General features: G+C 41.3%; 1 protein-coding gene across 1 annotated transcript in view; it reads left to right on the top strand.

Annotated features, from left to right (window-relative positions):
* Positions 1 to 316: 316 nt before the first annotated feature.
* Positions 317 to 18762, top strand: part of PLAG1 (PLAG1 zinc finger) — a 46349-nt gene continuing 27903 nt past the window's right edge. The window contains exon 1 of the mRNA XM_037803384.1: positions 317 to 420. The gene's annotated coding sequence lies outside the window, so the exon portion shown is untranslated. The remainder of the gene's footprint in view (positions 421 to 18762) is intronic.

The following is an 18762-nucleotide window of genomic DNA, read 5'->3' as shown; positions in this document are numbered from 1 at the left end:
GCCTCTTAACACTTCGGTTTGACGGGCGGGTGCGGCGGGCCAACCGATGCGCGCGGTCTCAGCGGCGGCAGCGCCGATTGGCAGGTGGCGGGGAGGGGCGCGCGCGGGGGGGCGGGCCGGAGCAGGCGGGCGGGGGCCGGGGGCGGGCCGGGGGCGGGGGTGGCGGCCGCGCAGGCCGGGGGAGGCGGCGGTGGGCGCGACGTCGGCGGCGGCGGCGGCGGCAGCGGCGGCGGCGGCGGCAGCTGCAAGTTGGGCTGAAGGGGCAGCGCATACACTACAATGGCTGCTGGAAAGAGGCGTAAGGAAACAATTTCCAGGCCCGCCGCGTCCAGCCCGAAATATGAGAAAAAAATTATTAGAAATTCGGCGGGCGGTGTAGAGGCGGCGGCCGGGCCGGAGGGAGGATGTTAGAGCCCCGCGGTGAGTGCGGCGGGGTCCGGGCGGCGGAGGCGGCTAGCGGGAGGCATCTCAGGGCTCTTTAAATTATGGGACGGCTGAGGGGGCAGAGGAGCCGCGGCGGCGGCCGGAGGAGGAAAAGTCGGTGCTGCTCCCAGCCCCTGCCCGGGACCCCGCGGGGAAAATCTCCACAGAAAAATAAAATAAAATGCCCGGGCGGGGGTGCGAGGTCGTCCGACCCCGATCGGACCGGGCCGGGGGCAACGCGGCCAGGGGCCCGAAGGTGAGGGCGGTGGTAGGGGGGGGAAGCCCCTTTCTTTGGGGTCTGGAAAGTTTGAAAAGTTTTCCTCCTCCGCCTCCTCCTCCTCCTCGCTGGTGCTGTGAATATTGTGACAGCGGCAGCGGCAGCAGCGAGAGCGGAAGACATTAGAGACCCGAAAAATAAGGGAAAAATTAATATAAATTCAGTTTTAAGAGTAAACTCTCCGCATTTTCTACCAAAACATCCCCGGGGAAGGTGGCTTCCCACAGGGCCCGGCGGAACCCCGCGGTCGGCAATATTTGGGGGGCACTTGGGGTGACTTGGGGTAACTTTGCCCCTTTTTTCACGGGAGGGTTTTCTTTTTTGGAGAAAGGGGTCTGTTTTTGCCCCTTCCCCAGGTGGGCGAGCGGGGTCGGGGTGCGGGGTCTGGGGGAGGTGGGAGCGGGGCCGTGTGGCCGCGGGGGGGCAGGGGAGGGGGTGCTAAATGAAAGCAGGAGATCTGCACGGAGCAGGGACAGCTTGTTGTCAGTATCATAAACAACCAAAATGGAGGGAGAACTCAGGCATATAACCAAATAAAAATTTTTAAAAAATCGCAAAAAATCCCTAAAAATCCGGGATGCTCTCCCTTTTCTCGCTAAAGGTAAAAGGATGAACCGCCTTACCCCTGAAGTCCATTTTGACTTTGCAGGGACCAAGGAGTTAATATTTATTTATTTTTTAAAACTTTCGAAGGGCAAAAAGCCTTTTATAACTCAACCGACAATGAGAAAACGTGAAAATCCGATGCAAGAGGAGGAGGGGGAGGGAGGGGGGAGGTGGTGGTGCAGAAACTGCTAAACTTATTGGTAATAGGGACTGATCTGAGATAAGATAAATAACTATATTTGCTATTTTATAACTCCCTTTTAATGATCTTTACGGGTTTCTTTTCTTTTTCTTTTTCCTTTTTTTTTTTTTTCGTGGAAAAAAAAAGTGATGCCATTTTCTTAATACAGTTAATGTGTGTGATTGGAAGAATAAACCTTTCCGGCTTTAGATTGCATTTTCGTCGCATTTACGCTTCAGGGTTTGTTGGTGGCTCTCTCCTTTCTCTAAACCAGGCTCTACCGAGGAGGGGTTGAGAGGTGATGTTTCACAGAGACTGGAGTATGAGCTTAGAGCACCTTTTGGGGAGGGGTAGGGAGTTGCTTGGTTTCTCCTTTACTGACACTTTTGCTTCACCTGTTCATCCACAGTAAAGAATGTGAGCTGAGGTTTTCTGCTTGTATGTATATCAAAGGATGGTGCCTCTTGCATCACATTGAATTTAATGGGAAAGTGCTGCTGATGTTGGTTCCACGTGGGATGTGGGACAGAGCAGGGCATTTTAAAGAGACAGCTTCTCTTTTCTTATAGTTTTCATCACCTACACAGAGTCCCTGTCTGAGGACTGAAAGCAGAGGTGCTGAGAGGGTGTGGTGATGGAAGAGCCTTCTCTTTCCATTACTCAGGCTCCCACCTTTAGGAGGGATGGAGGGAAAGGAGGAATAAACAAGCTCCACAGAAGATGTATATTTGTGTAGATTAGTTTGTATCCAAGCTGTTCTTTTGTGTAACAAGCCCTCCCAGGAACTTTCTGTGTTACATTGCTTTACTTTGGAAGCTGATTTTGGAAGGAATTATGGAAAACTCAAAATAGTTTAAGGTGTGTGGTGTAATGGTTATGGCATTATTGAACAGTTATGAATTCTGAGATCAAAGAGCTATGCTTGCCCATAGTGTGATTTTACAGCCATTTTCTAAAAGCTGTAAAATATATAATATTCACTTTGGCTTAAGGTATATTGAGGACTTCTGACTTCTGGTTGAAAACTACACAGAAGGCAGTGTAAATTCTTTAACATGTAAGCAGAGGGCATTTCTTTGGAGGATAAAAACACACACCAGCACCATGGAAAACTTGACCTATCTATCCCTGTTTAAGCCCATCCTATACATGTATTGTAACTCTGAACCTTTGAAATTAAAAGTTTTTAAAATCCTGAGACCTGTCAGTTTGCATCTTTTAAGTTTATTTGTGTTATTTAACAGGAGATGTTTACTGATCATGAGCTACCATCAGCTCCGATGTTTTAGATCTCCACAATATTTTAAAAATTTAAAATATGCAAGATGTTAGCCATACTCTGGGATTAAGGTTAATCTTGAATAGAAATTACTTGTGTTGCATTTTCCACAGGTATATAGAGTTTCTGACAAAGACCCTTATTTTCCTTTGTTTTCATGATTTATTATAGTTGATTAAAATTAGAGCTGAGGTTTTAGGCTTTTTATGCGAGGTATTTTTTTCTTGTCATACTTCACAGATTTTTTGTAGTCCATTGAATGCTAATCTGTGTTCACAACTGAGCTCTTTTTCTGTAAATACCTCTATAACAATGTCACATCAGTGTAGTGTTTGAGCACATCATCTTGTGGTTTCTGATTTTGAAAGCAATTAAACTTCCTAAGAAATAAAAAATTGATTGGAAAGGGATTAACCTATCAGTGGAGAAGAGGGATCCCCTCCCATCATCTTCTTTCCAGCAGTTTCAAAATGCTATTAATTCTTTTAAAGCCTTTGAAATTTATCTTGTATTTCCATTGTATTTTGGCACAAGACGCTTACACTGACTGTAAGTAGTCAGAATTATGCTATGCATTTAAAACACATGGGGTTTTTAGATCTTGAATAAGTTGCCACTTCAGCAGCCCAGATAATAACATCAAGAAATTCAGTTTCTCTAAAGGTGAACGGAAAGTATTTCTTCCTGTTATATTAGAGCATTGAATTTTGGAGGTTATTAGGACAAGTTATGGTTAGTTTATTAGCAACCTAAATAAAAGTGCTGGTGATGTGATTTTTCTCTGTCCCACAAAGGATGGTGTAAGACTTTCTGAGTGTTTTGATTTTACACCACTAGCTGCTTGTCTGAGTTAGAAAATGCACTCAGGGTGCATTAGTATAGAATCTGAAATTCCTTGGCGAGTCTTCTTTAGATAGGGCACAGCATAGGATCTAATTTGAATTGGTTGTATTAAGTTTTCTTTGATGCCGTCAAAATACTACCTGTTGAACTTCCTTTTTCTGAAACTACCATTTAATTATGCCAATTTATAGAAATAGTCTAAGGATATTGTATACTGAAAAATCTTTATTTCTGTTAGAATTGGGGAAACATCATAGATTGAGTTTCTTATTTGAAATTTATATACCTAATTTTGTTATTAGAAATTCTATAAAGAATTTAGCTGCTGTGAAAGATGATTTATAAGTAGGGACTAATTCTAATAAATTCTCTATTTGCATATTTATTATAGCCAAAATATTTTAATAAACAGACACCTTACAGCTAAGTAAATTAGTGAATTTGCTTTCATCAACACAGTTAAGGTTTTTAAGGATCCTCTTTGTGTTTTAATATCACAGAAAGGTAGAGTTTTTTCCCTTCATTTTTAACCTAATCCTGGTTGTTACTGTATAATATTGGTTATGTTTGGTAGTCTGGAAATTTTCCTTTTTAAGTATTCAATTGTTGTTTGCTAAATTAAATGTAATGCTCTTATCTTTAACTGGGATTTGAAAGACATAACTACAGCTATCTTTGAAGTTTTGTTTCAATAATCATTTGCCTCTTGAGCTGTGTAATCAAAGTGATGGTACCTTTTAGGATGGTTTACTATTTTTCATTTAGAATCTTTTCTTTGGAAAATTAAGATATATGAAAAATGACCTGTCTCCCCCACCCCCACCACCCTCAAAAAAAGGAAAAGTGTTTTACTGAATTGCTTTACTTACACTGCCTGCAACACATGTTCTTTTTGATACATTTCCAAATGTATAAGAAATAAACATAAATTTTTCTCTTTATATTGGTAACATCATAGATTCTTTAGTTATTTCAGTAAGGGAAGAGTTTCAGAAGAAAAAGAGAACAGCTGATTTAATTTGCTCAAAGAATCCAAGATAGTGAATATGTTAAAGGTAAAGGGCTATGTAAATGGTCCCTTGAGTCATTTTTTAAATGTTTTAGGAGCCTGATAAACACCTTTTCTGAAACATTGAATACTTTGAATGTGTATCAGTTGCTGAGAAAAAATAAAAGTAGCTTTAATTTCTTTAATTTTAACAGAAATTCATGTAGGCAGCATATTTAACCAATTAGTAAGTGTTTAGGTAGCCTTGGAAAAGTGTTTACAAATAAGTTAAATGTGAGGGCAGGGTGGGTACACTGGATAGGTGAGCTATAAAGCTTTGATTTTAGAATTCATGCATGGGAATTCTTTTCTGTTTTACACTAAAAATTCCATTTGGAGGTAACTAATTTTTACTTTTTGTATTTATTTATTGCCTAAATTTTTTGAAATTCACAAACCGAACATCTACTGTGTTAATGCTTTTCACTTATAATAGGGCAACTTTTATATCTCATTTGCAAATGTAATTTTTAATTTGAGAATTTAAACAGAGATATTTGAATTACAATATTTTATAAAAATATGGTGTATAGTTATTAACATTTGCAGTTATGAGAAATATACATGTATGAGAGTCCCATAGAAATGACTACAAAGGCATAATTTGATTTTACTTTTAAGTCCATTGGCCTGCTGCCCAGCAGTTTACATTCTACTTAATGTGTACACCTGTCCCTGCCTCTTCTTTACAGGCTGATATTGACAAGGATATGGTGGTGTGGAGCTGCCAAGGGCACTGGGGTATTTTTTTGTATGTATTGGTATTTGTTAATATCTCATTTTGTAAAAATTAAGTGGTGTGATCCTGCATTAAAATTGTTAGTATTTAAAAGTCCCTGGATGTCTTGTAAACAGAGTTACTGCAGGATCATGGTATTAAAACTAACCACAGTGTGTGCTAGGAATTTGAGATGACTGCCTAAGAAATGTGTATGCATATGGCAAATGAGTGAACCTATGCAGTTATGTCCTAGGCTATTTTATGTCTTTTAAAAATAAAAGTTTTAAATAATGGAAGTAAATAAGAAGATAAGCGTGGACTGAAATGGCCAAAAATGATGAGAAAGAACTAGGTAGATAAGAATTTCAGAATAAAATAACAATTATGGTAAATTTGAAATTCAATTTATGTGAATAAATAATACCTAAGTACAAAGCAAACATTACAAATTTACGAAAAAAAATGGGAGTGACCGTTGAGGGAAGTGATAAGAGGGTAATTTTAATATAAATTGCTGGTTTTATATTGACTTTTAAAAATAGATTCCCCCAAAGCCTTTCCCCCATATCTTGTTAGATTTGAATTAAACTAAATTAAATTCTAAGAATAATTTGTAGTGATTATTTGGAATTATTTTTTTTATTAAGGAAAAATCATTTTCTCCTATTTTTAAAAAAGATTTTAAAGTTTATTTTTAATGTGTACCTAAGTGAAGTGTTCTGAGAGCCCTAGAAACTAATGAAAATTATTTTCTTCATTGTTCTTCAGGAAGCTTCAAAACTTCCCTTTAAGTTTAATGAAATAAATTCTAAAAATTCATTCCAAGAACAGTTTGCTTTGTGGATTTTTTAAGAGCAATTTAAATAATTTCTTATGGACTAAATAACATTTTAAAAGCCTTCACAAGGTAAAAATAAGAACATTTCACTAATAGAGTTCTTAATTTCTAGAATGTTTTTAGGTTTGTTCTGCCAATGAAAGGAACTTTTCTTTCCAATTAACTAATTGGCATTTTCTTTTTCTGAAGGAGAATCTAGATCTATCAGTGTTATTTTCGGAAGTGGAGGTTTTCTTTAGTATTTGGAAAAATTTGAGGGGTGGAGGAGGCATCTTTTCTTAAAGGGTAACAGAACCCTGTACAGATTATGAATGATCTGCCGTTGCAGAGTCTTGAACTCTACCTTTTCTGGGACAGAGTCGTTTTAGAATTTGGAATTATTAAATATTTGAATTCTTGTCTCAAACCAGTATTGGAATTATTCATGTGTATATTGATTATTCTTGATTTCCTATCTTTTAGTTTCTGAATATGGGACTATTAATTCTCTGATTAAATCCTATATTTAAAACACTGCCATCTGACTTTTAAAAAAATTATCTCTCTTTAATCAATAGTTAGACAATAGAGCCTTTAATTAAAGGTACTTTTTTGGAGACTGGTAAACTAAAAATCTGTTAGAAAATGAGGAATTTAGCATTTTTGGCCAAAAGATAAAACTAGTGTTATAATCGATTTTGTTCACTTGAAGGTACAACAGTAAAAATTGATTAAACTGTTCTTGATCAGGAGAATTTTAAGAAATTGAACCTGCAAGCCTGGGGTAATTCAAATGTGTAGGTTCAAAATAGACACCAGTTGAATTTTAGTCTGTTAGATTTTCTCAATGACTTGATTTTGTTTTCTTATATTGTCTTAATGCTGGGATTATGTAGAGCCCACACCACTTTTCATTATAGCCTAATATGATGTTATAGTAAGCAGATTTCATTTTTATCAACTTTAGGCAATGAAATGAAAATTCTGTTTTATTTAAGGAGACACTACCTTTCTTAAGCTACTTTCAGGACTTCTGGAATATAATTTCTTTTATGTGTTCCATTCCAAAAAGAGAAATTAGCTTCATTACTTTAAGACTCTATTTGTTATAAATTAATAGTTTAAGTAGTTTATGGAAGAGTTGTTATTTTATCTAATTGGATAAGATTCATTATAACTTTAAAAATAAATATTAATATGACCAGTGTAACTGATTATAAGCTACATTTCAAACATGAATATACTTTCCTTATACTTCTAGAACTGTTTTGTAAATAAATCTGAGAAAATGTCTTTCATGTTTTTCTAACTTGTTATTTACTAAGGAAATTTAATTGGGTAAAATTTCAATCTATGGTATATTCTATTCTAATATTAATAGTATTTTATTTGGAAATTGTTCAGATTCGTACAGTTTTAACATTAAGTGGAATTACACATATAATAAAATAAGTAGGTTAATTACAAAAAGAATGGTGCAGCAGCCCTAGTAATTCTCATTTGGAAGGCTTTTAAATGTTTCAAAGAAGAAAAGTTATCTAGGAGCATAGGAGCACACTGAGCAGCAGTTACTGATGTTTTATCCGTTTCTTTTTCTTGCCTCAGAAAACTTTTTGAGCATCCTCAGAGCTACTGTCATGCAAACAAATAACTGATTTAACTATGTTCTGTATAAAGTACATCATCAGGCTTAGCTCTTATTGTCATTTGCTTACAGATACTTTTAAGAGAAAGGATAGGAGCTATTCCTCAGCAGTAATTTGGCATACACCATATTTTAAAAGATGATTATATATAAAATATAATTGTTTGCCTAAATCAAAATGAGTAAACTATCAAGTCACAGATTTAATTAGACTTGGAATTAAGGTTTTAAATATTTAACTTGATAACTTCTTGATCTACTGCTAAAATATAGAGAATTTTAACTGACAGAGTTGTTTCTTTATCCAGATCTATTGTTCTCATGCCTAGAAGTTTGTAAACAAAGTGGACACATATACAAGTCTGGCAGTTTGCAGAAGTTCCTCAGCCTCTAACCTTTGACAGTTAATGAAAAGCTTTTTTTCAAATACATGGTCAAAATGATTTCAATGGTCATAGTATAGTCTATTATTTTAACACTTTTTCAAAGAAAAGTGGTGACTAATGGGTCACTACTGTTTTTATACAGATGAATTTAGTGTCAATTTTATTTGAAATTTTTACTCAGTAAGCATTTAATTAAAAATATTAAAAATATGGTATTTTCATTTTTTAAGTAGTGTTACAGATATTCTCCTTTAAAAAGTCTTTCCTTTGGATATTTTAGCCTAATAAAGACAATTATTTTGAAATTTTAGCTCTGTTTATGCTTTTATTTAATAAGAACATTCCTGTACCCATGAATCACATTATTACAGAAGTCCCTATCTTCAAGCAGTTTTCATTGTAATTTGGGTTATCTTTTTAAATGTACACCGGAGATGCAGTTGTTCGACTGAAACACTGGATCTGATGTGCTGCTTGAATTTAATCACATTCAATTCGCCTTTTATTTGTCAGTGCAGAAAGAGGAAAACAGAGCAATTTGTTACGATAGGACTGCAATTGATCACATTCACATGGTGACTCATAACAGCTTTTTTAAACTGCATGATACCTCTGCCAGAATTAAAAGAAGTTTCTTAATTAAAACCACAGTACCCGTGTGTCTAAGAAGTTTTTTCATTTTCAGATTCCAGGCACTCTTGCCTGCTTGCTTTGACCATTCCCAGTTCTTGCTGTTTGCATGCACTTGGTTCTCAGTGCTGCCACCCTGTGTATGACAGTGCCTCGGTATTACAGTACAAGCGTATGCTTTGCTTTATGTATCAGGCGATAACATCCCAAACCACCATTTCTGGAAAATAAGCATACATATTAAAATTAACTTCAATAGTGCTTTAGTGTACTCTGCTTCTGTGTCTAATGCTATACTAAATCTAGACTTTTAAAAGTTACACAGTTCATATGTCAACTGCCAAAAACGAAATTCGGAAGTTTTTAAGTAAAAAAATCTAATGTGTAAAACTCTAGCATGTTTCACCCTTCACATCACTAAAATAAAATGGAATTGGCGTAATATCTTAAATCTAGCTTAAAATTGACAAAATAAGAAAGCACAGTTTCTGATACTTTAAAGATGAGAGATGTTACAAGGTTTTTTATTTTAGCCAAGTTTTAGTTATAAGTTCTTCCTAGTAAAAACAAAACCAAAAATGAACACCAAAAAAGAGACTGTTTCTGTTTAAAAGAAAAAGAAACTTAACTTTATTGGTTAAATTATTCCTTGAATCATTAGCCAACATGATTTTTAAATTATAGCACTCAAAATAGTTTGAGTATTAATGCTATGCTTCAATCATAAAATACTTTGGTTGGCTAGTAGTCTTTGCTTTCACCTGCATTAATTTGATTTTTCACAGCAACCTTGTGAGATAGGAAGTGCAAGCATGATGTGTATAGCAAGAACAATAATGATTTTAGAAATTAGAATGTTATTTCTTAGAAGTAAAAATTTCTTAGAAGTAAGCCTTTAAAATGAACAGGCTGTAGAAGCTGATCATTAGAAATTAATTTACAAGTGTAGACCTAAATTATATTCAGATTGAAATTACAAGATACTAAATTTGTTGTAAAAATAAAATCTCCAGATATAAAAGTGACACCTGAGTACCTTGAGTTCAAAAATGCTATGTATCAAATTTATTTTTAAGTTTAGGGAATTGGGGAAATTTTTACAGATTTATTCAGTACAGGAGATTTTTTGGAAGATCTAAACCTAAGCTTTATCATACAGTCTTTAAAGATCTTAAATAGGTAAAGGCTTTTCAGTTTTTCCTTTAAAACAGGTTTATAGCAAAGTCATCTGATTTCAGAATAATGAATCAGCGTCTCTTTCTGAATTTTTGAATACTCTTAGTTGATTAAACAGTGTAATTCTGTATAGTGGCAACTGACAATATAGCTTAGTTTGGTTAATTTTAGATATTAGGCTTCCAAGATAGAAATGTCACTGATGATTTTATCACACAAGAGAGCTGAAAGAATTTACTACATATTCTGGTATTGTCCCAATTAGTATAAAATTCCATGTTTAGTTCAAAGTCTCCATTTTGTTTTCATGTAATTACTTACATAGGTTTAGGGAGTTTGGGGATTTCTCTCTTTCCTTGTGTCTCCCCTACAACACATACATAAATACCACTTTAAAGTAAAAACTTGTTTGATATGAGAAATGTCATTAAATGTCAAATCAGAACTGAAGCATTATAACCTTGAGAGAGAAATTTAAAATTCGCTGCTACATCTTATCCTTTATTCTTTATCTCAACTTTAAGATAAGACTGGTTCTGCTAAATTTATTTTGATAAATGAAGCCATATGAGAGGTGTGATAACTTGTGTAAAATCACAAGATAAATTATTTGAGTGATTTAAAATATAATACAGCCCCGGAGTTTCTTGCCTTTGCCCAATACCAGAAAACCATTCTGCTACTTAGAGTGATTTTATCAGACATGGATATCTTCTGATGGTCAACAGTGGATTGTTTTTGCTTTTCATGCTGTTTATTAAAAGTTCCCTCATGTTCCATCTCTTGTGACATCTTAAAGATCCTGTCCCCACAAATTTTCATCCGTTTCCTCCTTTCCATTCTCATACCTACCATTTTCATTGTGACCAAGCTCTTGAAGGGACTATGACAATAACCTGGTAACTGGTCTCTCTCCACTTCTGATCTCTAAATATCTAGAGGCATGGTTAGGCATAGTTAGGCACTACTCCAAAACCATAATGAGCCCTTGTTGTCCACCATGTTAAGTTTAGACTCTTGCTCGACTGTCCCTGAGCTATCACTGGCCACCCTTTCTAGTATGTCTGTACCTATCTCCTGGCCACATGGACTACTTGCTCTTTCTCAGACACACCCCACATTTTACTGTGGCCACACTTTTGCCCATGACTTGTCTCCTTGCAGTGCTTTTCTTATGTACCTACCCATATCTTACCTGTCCTTTAAGTCCCATCTCATATGCATCTTAGTTTTGAAGGGTCTCCTTATTCTTACTGCAAATGGGGGTCAGAGGGGAGGCAAGAACTCCGTGTGACTCTTAGGATACTTCGATTTGCCTTCCACTTTTTCCTTGACTTTCTTTTATACCTTTTGGGTGGTAGGTTGATATATGAAAGAGATCATAAAAGCAGTATATGTTTAAATGCCAAATGAATGGTACAATCAGTAAAAACTGTAGGTATTTAAGGGAGAGAGAGGTGGAACTTGAGATGGGCTTTGGAAAACTTATGAGGTAGGAATAGGAAGAAAGAAGGGAGGGGGACATTCAGGTGAAAAGAATATTTGAGCAGAGGTTCGGAGGCAGACATGGGCTTATTTTCCATAGCCACCAAGAAGACCAGTCTGACAGGGGTGGGTGATTTGTTAGAGAGGAGTGCAAGATAAGACCAGAAAGATGATGAAGAACCTCAAGTACCAGCCTGAGGAATTTGCAGTGTGTGCTGTCGAAGGCAGGGGAGGATGAGTAAGAAAAATTAAATTGATGGAGAACACAGACTGAGTTGAGCCCATGGGTGTGACAGATAGGGAGATTATAGTCTGCTAATGTTAAGAGTGTTTTTGTGATCCATACTGGAAGTGGTGGCCCACTGCTAGGTAAATGACTTAGATCTTCATCACCAGGTCTGTTCTTATTATCATACTCTGGACGAATGTTTCCAAGCCCCTCTTTGACATAGCCAAGGGGTGGAGGATTGGCATTTCAAACTCTCAGCATCCCTAAAACTAGCCTTTCAGAAATCAGTAATTTGATTCATGGGCCTACCATTCTTTCAGGTCTCCAGTCATGAAACTACCTTTTCTACATTTGGTTGGAACTTAGATGGGAGGTTTAATACTTCTGTTGTGGAGGCATAAACAAAGTAGATGCATAGAGAAAGATAATTAAACCCAGGTAGGTGGATTGGACTGACGAAGAGGTGGCCCCAGAGCAGGGTATGGGCAGGGGAAGCTGAAGGAGCGCTGCAAGCATGATCATACTCAGCATATTCAGCACATGTCAGGTTCTCTCCTGGAGCCGTGTCATGGGTGTCGGGGCTGGGGGTGGGGAGCAGAATGGGGATGGAGGAGGCTAGAGGTTAGGGCCAGGACCTCTCTGGGATCTTAAATACCATGCTGAGAGTTTTTACTCAGTTAATAGAGGGAACTTCCGAGGGTTTTGAGATGCAAAGCTGGATCTTTAATGATATAAAGCCACTCTTTTTTTCTTGCATCCCTGTTGTCAGTCAGATCCCTTTCCTCATTCCTCTTATCCCCTAGTCTCACCATATAACAGTTCTCCTGGAACCATCTCTCCCCAACCCTCTGACCACCTGGTTGGCTTAATTCTCAGAGAAGTCTGAGCAAGGCCCTCAGCTCAGCTCCCTGCGCAGCTCCTCTTTCCTTCTTGATTCTTCAGTAATAGTGGACAGCTGTCTTATGGGACAGGAGGATACCAAGGCTCCTGCTGAGCCTAAGGGAGAGTCGGTCTAATGGGAGAGGCTGGGCCCCCCATCTGTGAGAGGCGTGCCGGGGCTGCTGGGGTTGAGGAAAAGAACTCACTCAGGCCCAGGTTGCACCAGCTCCCACTTGGGTCGTTGTGTCATCATGCACTTTCCCATCTTGATATTCTCCATCTCTTCATCTCCACCTACAAGGAATGCTCAAATCTTCTCCCCCATCAAAAAACAGACCTATACAAAAGACCTTTGCCTTCCTTTTATCACCTCCTCAGGTATCTTTCTTCCATGGATGCAACACTTCCTGATACAGGGGTCTGTGTCTAGTCTGTTTCCTTCATTCTCCCCTACTCCTTAACCTAACTGGCCCACCATTTCAAGTCTGTCCTTGAAGAACATCCATCAATAGCCCTCCTCCCCCCACCACCCCCAACCCAGTTATCAATCCAGTGGCTTCTTTTTTGTTTTATTCTCATTTGGCCTTCCTGTGGTATTTGACATTCTTGAAAATAGATATATTCTCTTCTCTTGCTTTTCTGCTTCTGCCACTCCTCCAGCTGTTCTTTTGCGCTTGCTTTGATGGTACCTGTTCTTCCACCTGCCCTGATCATCAGAGTTTGCACATTTCCCAGGGTTCTGGCCTGGCCCACTTCTCTCCCAGTGTCCCCTTCCCTGGGCACCACTTCCCCTCCTGGAGCACCTGTGATTGGCAGCTGCATGCTCCAAAAGTCTCAGTCTTTACCTCCCTGTTGGGCCTCCAGGCCTATTTTTCCAACTGTTTACAGCAACGTCTCCTGTCTTTCTGTAGAATACCTCTCTGTAATGAAGAGGAGCAAGCCAGGAAGAATCAGGGGCAGCCGTTCCAGTCAGCAAGCCCCAAGAGGGTGGAACTCAACACAGGAGAGAGAGCCAGGAAGACCTGGCCATGGCCATGCCTCAGCCCAGCAAGACAGAGGAGCCAGGCTGGGGAACGAGGTCAGGCAGCGGCCCAGCTGACCCCAAAGGCAGTTAGAGCTGAGCACAGCCTAGGCCACCTGCTGCAGGCTGGCCTTGGCCTTCCGCTTCTTTTCTCACCCCCTTCTACTTGTGGGGAGGTGAAGTTATCCCTGCCCATGGAGTGGGGGGACTCTGGGGTTTGAAAGACCTTCCTGCTTGCACCCTCGCTTCCTCCTCCCTCTCCTGCTCCTTGGGAGCCCATGTACATGTTTCAAGCCCAATTCTGTCACGTGAAGTCCTCTGCTGCCCTATGCTGTGTCCCTAGAGCCTCCACAGCCACCTCCATTCACCCTTCTGCAGCCCCAGTCCGTTCCCAGGCATGTCAGCCACCTCACTGTGCTGACCCTGCAAGTGCCGCATTTCATGCTACCTTCTCTCTCCCTTGGAGCCTGGGGCACAGCACATTCTGTTTTAAAGCAGACTAGAGGGCCAGTGTTAGTGAGAAGCTGGCAGAAGACTGGGAGCAGCAGGCAGGGGCTGTTGTGATCAATAGAGTTATCCACGGCGGTGTCACAGGGGAGCATCAAGGAGATGGAACGGCAGGTAAAGCCGCGTCCCCACAGGGAGGTCAAGAAAGGAAAGGCTGAGATTTGACCATTGGGAATACAGCCTCCTTTTAATTGTGAAGTGCATCAAGATCTCTTTGGTGCTCAGGCAGCAAGTTGGGAGGTGGCTTGGCTTGTCACTGCTGGTTCTCACCCACCGCATGCCCTCCTCCCTATTTATCCCTCCACAGACTGATCCCTGCTGGCCACCGCTCATTCTCTCTCCCCAGCACCCTTGTAGACAAACCTCCCCTCACCTTCAGGCAAGTGCCTATCACCCACAGCAAGTTTTGCTATGGGAGCTGTAGAGGCAGGTACACATGCACCAAAAGACAGGCTCAGACCCACCTATATTTTGGGGCAGAGGGATGCAGACACACCTAGAGCATTCAGAGCTGGGGGAGACAGAAAAACCCAGAGAGAAAAGCGCACACAGACCTAAACGTTTAACATGATGGGTGCAGGGAGACACATATACCTAGGGAGACTATCTCCACAGATGTCTCCTGTGTGTGCGCGCGCACCTTTGTGCGCCTGTGTGCCTATGATTATATTTATATTTCAGAAGAGAGACATACGCAGAGGGAAGAGAGAGAGAAACATACCCAGCTCATACCCGGGGAAGGGAAAGAGAGATGCACAAACAACTCTGTGATGTTTCTCCACTGGCTGGGATGAGGGGTGGGGGGCAGGACAGGACCCAGAAGAGGGGGAAACGCTTATATGCAGGGGGGTTGGGAGAGAAAGATATGTTCACACAGTATGGGGTGGAGGAGACACCTGGCTGGGGCAGGGAGGGGAGAGGGTGACCCATAGCTACAAAGTAGAGGTGGGAGAGAAGGAAAGACAGGCAGACACCAGGATGGGGAAGGTGGGGAGTAGGGAGACATACACATATCCCCAGAAGGTGGGAGAGAGAGCTTCACTCCTAGCAGGATGCAGGAGAAGAGGTACACTCATACCAGGCACACTGGATGGGGTGGAGAGACCACAAACAGCCCATCAGGAGAAGAGACAGACAGACTCCAGAGGGGAATAGAGACATACACACATACCCAGAGGAGGAATAAGAGGCAGACACACACATGGGTGTGCAACTCATCTGTACCTCTGGTATTAGCACTCCCACACCAGGGACTTGGCAGAGAAATGCAATGCTTTTCAGTCCCTGGGAGTAATGAATTCCCACTCCCCACTTGGACTTCTGAATACGTTTTTCCTCACAGAGACAATTTGTAAATGGACGTTAACATTTGACCACTGAAGGTACCTCAAACTCCATTCTAACCTCTTCAAGTCCAGACCTTCAGACAGAAATTCATACACTCACATGGAAGTTTTTTCTCAAATATAATATAATATTAATCCCAAATTTCTTGAGTGTACGATAGTAGATTTTTAATAATCCACATACTAACTATTAATACTTTCAACCCTCCAAGCCTTTGGCTCCCAGCAGTCTTTCCTACTTGGGATTCCCTTTCCCCACTTCTCTCCAGACAACATCCTTTGAGGCTAAGTGAGTGTTACTTCTGTACTCCCAAAGTACTTTTTTGGTACCTGTAATACAGCACTGAGCACATAGCCTCCTTTGTCTTGGAGTTGTGTATGTCTTTCTCCCCCATTCTTGAGACCAGGTCTTTACCTTGACATCTCCCTTCACCTCCTCACAGTAAGCACTTAGGAAGTTCACTTACACTTACCAGTACTGAGTTGTAACAGTAAAGGAGAGACTGGGATCTGAAGGCCCAGACCATTTGCTAGTCTTGGTCTTATCTTCTGACCAGCCCGGAGCTCCTCAGAGACTGGCCCCCTCGTGGCTTGCACTGTCTCCACTTCACCAAAAGAAGCCAGGACCTCCAAGCTGCTTTGGCCCTCCTTCCTGGGATTGGTCTGAGATCCCTCAGGCATGGGAACCTGCACAGTGCTTTCTGACTTCTGGCTGCCTCCAGTGTCTCACCAGACCATGAGGCTGGCTGGCTTCTACTGTAGTGCCCCACCTCCTGGTGACCCCTGCCTCTCCGTCCTCCTGTCCTCCTGCAGGTTCTCATCTCGGTGCTGCTCTAGCACCTCATTGGGTACCTTATGTTCATCCTAATCCCTTCTTTTCTTGTCTGTTTAGAAGTTCTGTTCACCTCTGTCCAAAGTTCATCCTCTCCTTTCACGTTCCGTTGATTATGGAATTGCCTGCTGCTCCATGACTTCTTTTCTTCATCCAGTGGAGATGTTCGAGATACTCCAGACCAAAGTGGCTCAAAGTCTTCACCTGCCTCTACCACCTCCATCTGGTCACCCTCTTTCTCCTGCAGGCCTTCATGTCTTCACTTCCAAAACCACGCGATTTCAGGCTTCCGCTCCACTGCTTCACTGAAGCAGCCCTGGCAAAGGTCATATTCACGGACCCCTGCCACACACATGCATAGTGCACACGCACACACACACACACATCCACACATGCACACAGCACATAACACACATCCCTTCTGAGTCCAGCATGTGTTTTCCTCTAGTGCTCACTCTGTCTGCTCTGTGACACAGGTCCTTTCCACTGTAGTGAACTGTCTTAGTTTGCAAGGTGTTCTAGTTTCCTGGCTGTTAAAACATACCATTCAACAGGTTGGCTTAAACAGTGGGCATTTATTTGCTCATGGTTCTGAGGCTAGGAGAAGTCTAAAATTGAGGTGGCTGCAAGGCAGTGCTTTCTCCCCAAAGACTGTGGCATTCTGGGGCTGGCTGCCAGTGATCCTTGGTCCTTGACTTTTCTGTCACATGTCAGTGCCTGTGGTGGCGTCTTCTGCTTTCTCTTCTGGGTCCTTTAACTTCAAGCTTCTTGGTCTTCCTGTAGTGTCTCTCTGAGTGACCTTCTCCAGTAATAGGAGTAAGACCCATCCTGATTCATTTGGACCCCACCCTAACTGAAGTACCATCACCAAAAGGTCCTATTTACAATGGATTCACACCCACAGGAATGGATTGAGATTAAGGACATGTTTTCTTGGGGTCCATAACTCCAAGCCAACAGGAATTTATTATCTAGTTGGCTTAAACAAAAGGAATTTATTATCTCACTGTTTGGGAAGTAGTGGGGCTTGAATCATGTCCTCCACAAAAGGCATGTTCAGGTCCCAACCCTTGTTACCTGTGGGTGTGAACCCATATGTAAATAGGACTTTTCAAGATGTTATTAGTTAAGGTGTGCCCAAACTGAGTGAAGGTGGACTTTAATCCAATACAGCAGAAGTCCTTACAAGCAAAGGAAATTGGACACAGAAAGAGAGAAGCCACAGGAAGCAAGAAACTAGAAGTCAGTGGGACCCGAAGAGAAAGAAGACGCTACCATGTGCATTGCCAAATGACAGAAAAGCCAAGGACCAAGGATGGCCAGCAGCCAGCCCCAGAACACCACAGTCTTTGGGGAGAAAGCATCGCCTTGCATGACTCCTCAATTCTGGACCTCACCTAGCCTCAGAACCATGAGCCAATAAATTCCTGGTTTTCAAGCCAACCCATTGTATGGTATTTGTTTTAACAGTTGGGAAACTAAAACAGGAGGTTAGAAGCCCAAAATCAAGGTTTCGGCAGGGCCCTGCTTTCTCTGAAGTCTGTAGCTTTCTGGTGGTAACTATCACATGACTGTCTTTATCCCCATCCATCTCCTACCATGTCCAAATTTCCTCTCCGTCTAAGGACTCCAGTCATAGTGGATTCAAGCCCACCCTGTCCTCACTTTAACTAATAACATCTTCAGAGATCCTGTTTACAAATGGGTTCACACCCACACAACTGGGGTTAAGAATGGAACATGTCTTTGTTGGGGACATGATTCAATCCATAACATAAGCCCATCACCTCCACGGGCTACCATGTTCTTCTGCCTCCCAGCTAACCCAGTTCCTCGATCTTGCTACATTAATTTTTTCCCCACCTTAATTAAAATTAAAAATCACCCAGTCGGGGGGAGGAACCTAAGATGGCGACTAGGTGAGACAGAGAAAAAAACACCTCCATGGAAAACACTAGATAAAAAACCAGAAAGGACCCAGAACACCACTTCCAGAGTAGCACCAGCTGGACAAGTTCTGCTAAAGCCACAGGGAACGTGCGTTTGGTGAAACCAGGAGTCTGCATTCTGAAACGAGTGAGTGAGTAGGCTGAATCCCTCGGCCACACTGCAGTGTGGGGAAATGGTGGGTTGGCGTTTTTTTTTAAAAAAAAAGAAGCAGCAGCCTGGGAACAGCTTCAGATAAGACGGGAGCGGTCTGGACTAACGCCTCAGTGTCTGGGGTGGAGGATACCCCTTCCCACACCCACTGCTGATTGTCTCAGGTCCAGGGGAGCAAAGGGGAGATGCACGACTTGCAGCCATCTCCCCAGCAGGCGGGGCTATTCCTGCCCGGGGCCAAACACACAGTACAGAGCCGAGCCAAGAAACCCAGCCTGACGGGGAGTCTTTCCCGCAGCACCGCTCACATGACACAATATCGGCTGTGGAC

This window comes from Choloepus didactylus, chromosome 14, assembly GCF_015220235.1.
Source record: "Choloepus didactylus isolate mChoDid1 chromosome 14, mChoDid1.pri, whole genome shotgun sequence".
In the NCBI taxonomy this organism is placed as follows: domain Eukaryota; kingdom Metazoa; phylum Chordata; class Mammalia; order Pilosa; family Megalonychidae; genus Choloepus; species Choloepus didactylus.
This window is presented reverse-complemented; position numbering and strand designations above follow the sequence as displayed.